The sequence below is a fragment of the Lupinus angustifolius genome, chromosome LG01, assembly GCF_001865875.1.
Source record: "Lupinus angustifolius cultivar Tanjil chromosome LG01, LupAngTanjil_v1.0, whole genome shotgun sequence".
Classification (NCBI taxonomy): domain Eukaryota; kingdom Viridiplantae; phylum Streptophyta; class Magnoliopsida; order Fabales; family Fabaceae; genus Lupinus; species Lupinus angustifolius.
The window spans coordinates 502,445-508,119 of NC_032009.1; positions in this window are offsets into that span (position 1 = coordinate 502,445).

The following is a 5,675-nucleotide window of genomic DNA, read 5'->3' on the forward strand; positions in this document are numbered from 1 at the left end:
TCAAAGATGTGATGCACACTCCACAGATGAGGAAGAATCTAGTTTATGGTTTTCTTATTAATAAGGCTGGTTTTACCCAGACCATATGAGCTAACTTGTATACTCTTACTATGAATAAAGTATTTGTTCAGAAATGGTACGCCACTGATGGCATGTTTAAATTAAATGTTGATATTTTTATTAATAAAATTTATGATTATTTTTATATGTTATGTGATTTTAATATTTGGCATTTTAGACTTTGTCATATTAATAAACGTGCAATTTCAAATTTGAGCAGCTTAGGTTTAATTTCAAAGTTATCTAAAAATGATTTTGAAACTTGTGAATCATGCAGTCAAGCAAAAATTTCAAAAAAAAAATCACATAACTCAGTACTGCGAGAATCTGAGCCTTTTGATTTAATACACCTAGATATATGTTAGATGGAACGTTAACTAGAAATGGTAAATGTTAATTTATCACTTTTATTGATGACTGTTTTGATTTTACTTATGTATATCTCATGAAAAATAAAAGTGAAGCATTTGACATGTTTAAGTTATATGAAACTGAAATTAAAAATCAACTCAACAAGAAAATAAAGAAACTCAGAAGCGATAGAGACACTGAGTATGACTCTAACATGGTTAATGATTTTTATAAATTAAATGACATTATTCATGAAGCAATTGCACCATATTCACCTGAAATGAATGGTAAAGATGAGAGAAATAATAGAACTTTAACTGAATTAATTGTAACTATTATGTTAAGTTTTGGTGCAACACTCTCTTAGTAGGGTGAAATTTTATTAACTATATGTTATGTTCTAAATAGAGTTCCCAAGGCTAAAATTAAAATTCCCCATATGAAATTTTTAAGAACATGGGGTTGTTTGGCCTATATCTGGATACCAGACCCCAATAGAGTTAAACTTGTAAGTAGAGCCTATGAATGTATCTTCTTTGAGTATGCTATGAACATCAAGACGTACAAGTTTTATGACCTTAACGCAAAAGTTATCATTGAGTCTAACGATGTAGACTTCAATGAAATGAAATTCCCTTTTAAATTGAGGAATATTGGGGCACAACAACTAGTCACATGCCTATGATTAGCAATAATGATAATAACGATGAGATAGAAATAGAACCTAGAAGAAGTAAGAGAACAAGGACCGCTAGAGAGTATGGACCTGATTATATGGTCTATACATTGGAAGAGGATCCATCAATCCTCCAAGAAGCTTTGACTTCTTTGGATGCAATTTTTGTGGCAAGAGGCCATAAATGATGAGATGGATTCTCTAGAGTCTAACAAGACCTGACATTTAGCTGAATTGCCTCCTGGTTGCAAGTGGGTATTGAAAAAGAAATTAAAACCTGATGGCACAATGGATAAACACAAGACTCGTCTTGTAGCTAAAGGTTTTAGGCAAAGAGAAAATGTAGATTTCTTGGACATATTTTCACATGTTACTAGAATAACATCCATTAGAGTTCTAATATTAATCATTGCGATACATAATTTATTAGTACATCAAATGGATGTTAAGACTGCTTTTTAAATGGTGATTTGGAAGAATAAATTTATATGGAACAACCTGAAGGTTTTGTAATACATGTGCAAGAAAATAAGGTTTGCAAGTTAGATAAGTTATTGTATGGTCTTAAGCAAATACCTAAATAGTGGCACAAAAAGTTTAATGACTTAATTCTCTCGAATGAGTTTAAGGTGAATGAAAGTGACAAATGCATTTATTACAAATCAAAAAATAACATTTGCACTATCATATATATCTATGTAGACGACCTACTCATATTTGGTTTCAACATTCATGTTGTGAATAATGTAAATCATTGTTGTGTAACAACTTTGATACGAAAGACCTTGGAGAGGCAAGTATAATCCTTGGTATAAAAATTACTAGGTCAAAAGAAGGAATTTCTTTGGATCAATCTCACTACGTGGAAAAGATCTTAAAGAAATATAAATACTTTGACTGTAAACCTGCCAGCACACCATATGATCTAAGTGTAAAACTTTTTAAGAACACCGATGAAGGTGTAAGGTAAGCTGAGTATGCTAGAATCATTGGCCACGTTCGGTATGCCATTGATTGCACTAGACCCGACATTGCCTATGTTGTGGGATTATTATGCAGGTTTACCAGTAGACCTAGTATGGAGCATTGACATGCTATAGAAAGGGTAATAAGATACCTTAAGAAAACAATGAACCTTCGATTATATTACTGAAGGTTTCCAGCTGTCCCAAAAGGATTCAGCGATGCTGATTGGACCACTCTTCTAGATGATTCCAAAACAACCAATGGCTATATATTTAGCATAGTTGGTGGGGTTGTTTCTTGGAAGTCAAAGAAACAAACTATTTTGGCTCAATTTACTATGGAAGCTGAGATGGCAGCACTAATAATAGCTAGTAAAAAAGCAAGATGATTGAGAATCTTACTTGTAGAGATTCTCCTTTCAACTGTGTTGATCTATTATGATAGTACCGTAGCTATTGCAAAAATAGAGAACCATTTTTACAATGGTAATAAACGACAAATTTGTCGTAAGCACAACACCATTAGAAAGTTACACTCTAAAGGAGCTGTTAGAGTGGATCATGTACGCACTAAGAATAACTTAGCAGATCCTTTGACAAAAGGACTAGCTAGAGAGAAAGTCCATAATACTTCTAAGAGTATGAGAGTATTTTCCTTAGAACGAGGATCACTCATGATGATAACTCAACCTAACTGACTGGAGATCTTAATAAATAGGTTCAATGGGTAATAACAAGTTCTGAAATGATATGAGAATGAACATGCTATAAAATTATGAGAAGCATGATCCTTGCAACATACGTAAGGATGAGTTAAAACTCTTAACGATATTTATACTCCAATTGGAGTGAAGTACCTAGGCTACATGAGTACTGTTGATAGATTCACCTATGTGAATGTGGAAGTGGGTGCCACTTCCTATGAAATTTTGGGGCATAAATTTCAAGAGCATTCACTATACTGTGATAGACGTTCATGACCTTTAACGTAGGGGATTTACAGAATACACATTTGTAAAGGTTGTGTGTGGTTTGATGTTGGAGATAGAGTTTAAGACTACGTGTCACTCTAGTAAAATCTTGATCTAATTCACTATGCAAAAGTTCAAGTCGTATGACACCTTTGCTTATGAACAAGCTTATTGAGACCACATAAATTCCCGGAAATCGTTTTTTAATTTCAAGTGGGGGATTGTTGGAATTTTTTGAAAAAATGTTGATTTTTAATGTGATTTAAATGCACATTAAAGATGTCATTAATGGGGATTCTTGGGGATGTGAAATGAAAAAACTCTCCAAGTCCCACATTGCTTAGAGGAGGGAAGTTCAAATGCTTTATAAGCCTTAAATTTCATCCTACACCCTAAGGGGTACAATGGGTTTTATGGGTGAGTGATGACTCAAACTAACAATACCCGTGCGAGCGCACCACCACCACCACCTCCTCTGCCGCCGTCCGGTTGGCTCGGATCGGGCTTGGGCCCAACATTCTTTTTAAATAAACATTTATTTATTTTATTATTTTTGGGCTATCTGGGCTTGGACCGTGTATTGACCAAGTCAACACACGCATGTCACATGTGTTTGACATAGTCAACACAGTTGGAGAGTGAGGGGAGAGGATCTTAGCCAAGAGATTATGATCCGCGTTATCAATTTTTCCAGCTGTAAGATCATGTAGACGTTTGGTTTTTTGCACTATCGAATGGGGGTGTCGTTAGAGGCCTCAAGCTATAAATAGAGGCATTCTCTCCTCATTATAACTCACACCACAAGTTGAAGGCGTTTACCTATTAACTTTTCTTTCTCCCCCCTAATACTCCACCAACGCATTTCCGACAACCTTCTCCCCCTTTCTTTCCATGGCACTTGAGAATTGACACTTGCATCCAAAGTGGGAATTTTGAGAACTGACACTGGTAGTGAGTATTGTGGGAAAAGAATTGGCACAAGCAGCCATATTGTAATTAAGAATTGGCACTGATAGTCATATTGTGGGTGTATTCGAGAGTGATTCTTACAATACAGTAAGACATTGTATAACAGAGAACTGAGCTGTTTTATCTTGGGGATGACGTGGTTCATAGTCTGCTTACACAATTTTAGCAGTATCACAAAATGCCTTAAAGAGAGGGACGTGGTCGTGATTTAACCAATAATGATTATTCTGTGTCATTCAGAATTGTTGCGAGCTATACAAACAACAACATTAGATTCGTAATTTAAATCACTAGGGTGATATTTTCCAACAAAAAAAGGGGGGAAGAAGACATAAAACTTTGTCCCAAAAACTGAAGTTCTCTATTTTATCCATATCTTCACCATTCTCTCTCATGCGAGAACCAATTAATTATATCTAACAAGTGATGAATTAAAGTGATAGAGCAATTGCATGAACACCTTGTTTTTTGTGCTTAGTAGATGATAAAGAATAAGAAAAGAATTCATGTGTGTCATATCTCCAACAGAGAATTTAGTAAAATATTGATGCAATAGGGTTTATAACTAGTCTTAAAAAAGTTCTGGGAAAAAATGTTGAGCATGCAAAATCCTCACTTGGGTCATTCTAGTTTTTTTCTAGTTTTGTCTGCCAATGTCTATGGTAAATCCAACTTATATATGTGTTGGATATTATGGTTGGAAGATATGTTATTATATGTATCTTGATCAAAGGAAGCTCTTGACCTGATATAATTTTCTTGATACCAACTAAGAAACAAGATATAACTCCATGAAATCCAAAAAGTGGCTTGTAAAGGTAAATCTCCTATCTTGAAATGTAGTATAAGGCAATAACAATGATGAATAAACACACAAAAGTTTGAAAGTTAACCACAAAGATGAACTTCAAGAATTCCTTGGAACCCCATATTGGTTGAATTCTTATGCTACCTTTTGATGATTATGTTAACCCTCTTCCAAAAAAAACTAATTCTTGGAGGCTTCGAAGTATGAACTTTCTTGGAAGATTTGGACACTAGTATCCTATAAAGAAAATAAGGAGATGGCAAAGGATGCAACATCTGAAAACAAATGTGTTGCATCAATCAATATTACGAGATTGTTGGCTTTGATGCCACCAACTACTTCAACAACATGAAAATAACACAGAGGACCACCGCTAGCAACCACACTACAAACTTCAACAAAGTTTATTAGCTCATCATCTTGGTCTACTTGGATAGTGATGTAAGGAAAAAGGAAAGGATAGCGGAAATGATCAAGACGAATAATTATGCTATGATACCATGTTAAAATGATAGGAGCCATGCATGAATGAGAAGTAAATTCTAGAAGAAGGAAGAAGGAAAATAATAACGTTTCTTATTATTTTCTCAATGAATTGATTTACAAGAAATAAGAGAATCACCCTTTATATACTATATTGCCTAACTAACAACTAACCAGTTATTCGATTAACTATATTGTTAATCGACTAATGAATACAGAATTACTCATATAATCGATTAGCCATATAGTTAATCGATTACATACAAAACAGAATACACTATTATTTTAGCAGACCCTTGCATCCAAATAAATTCCCGGAAATCGTTTTTTAATTTCAAGTGGGGGATTGTTGGAATTTTTTGAAAAAATGTTGATTTTTAATGTGATTTAAA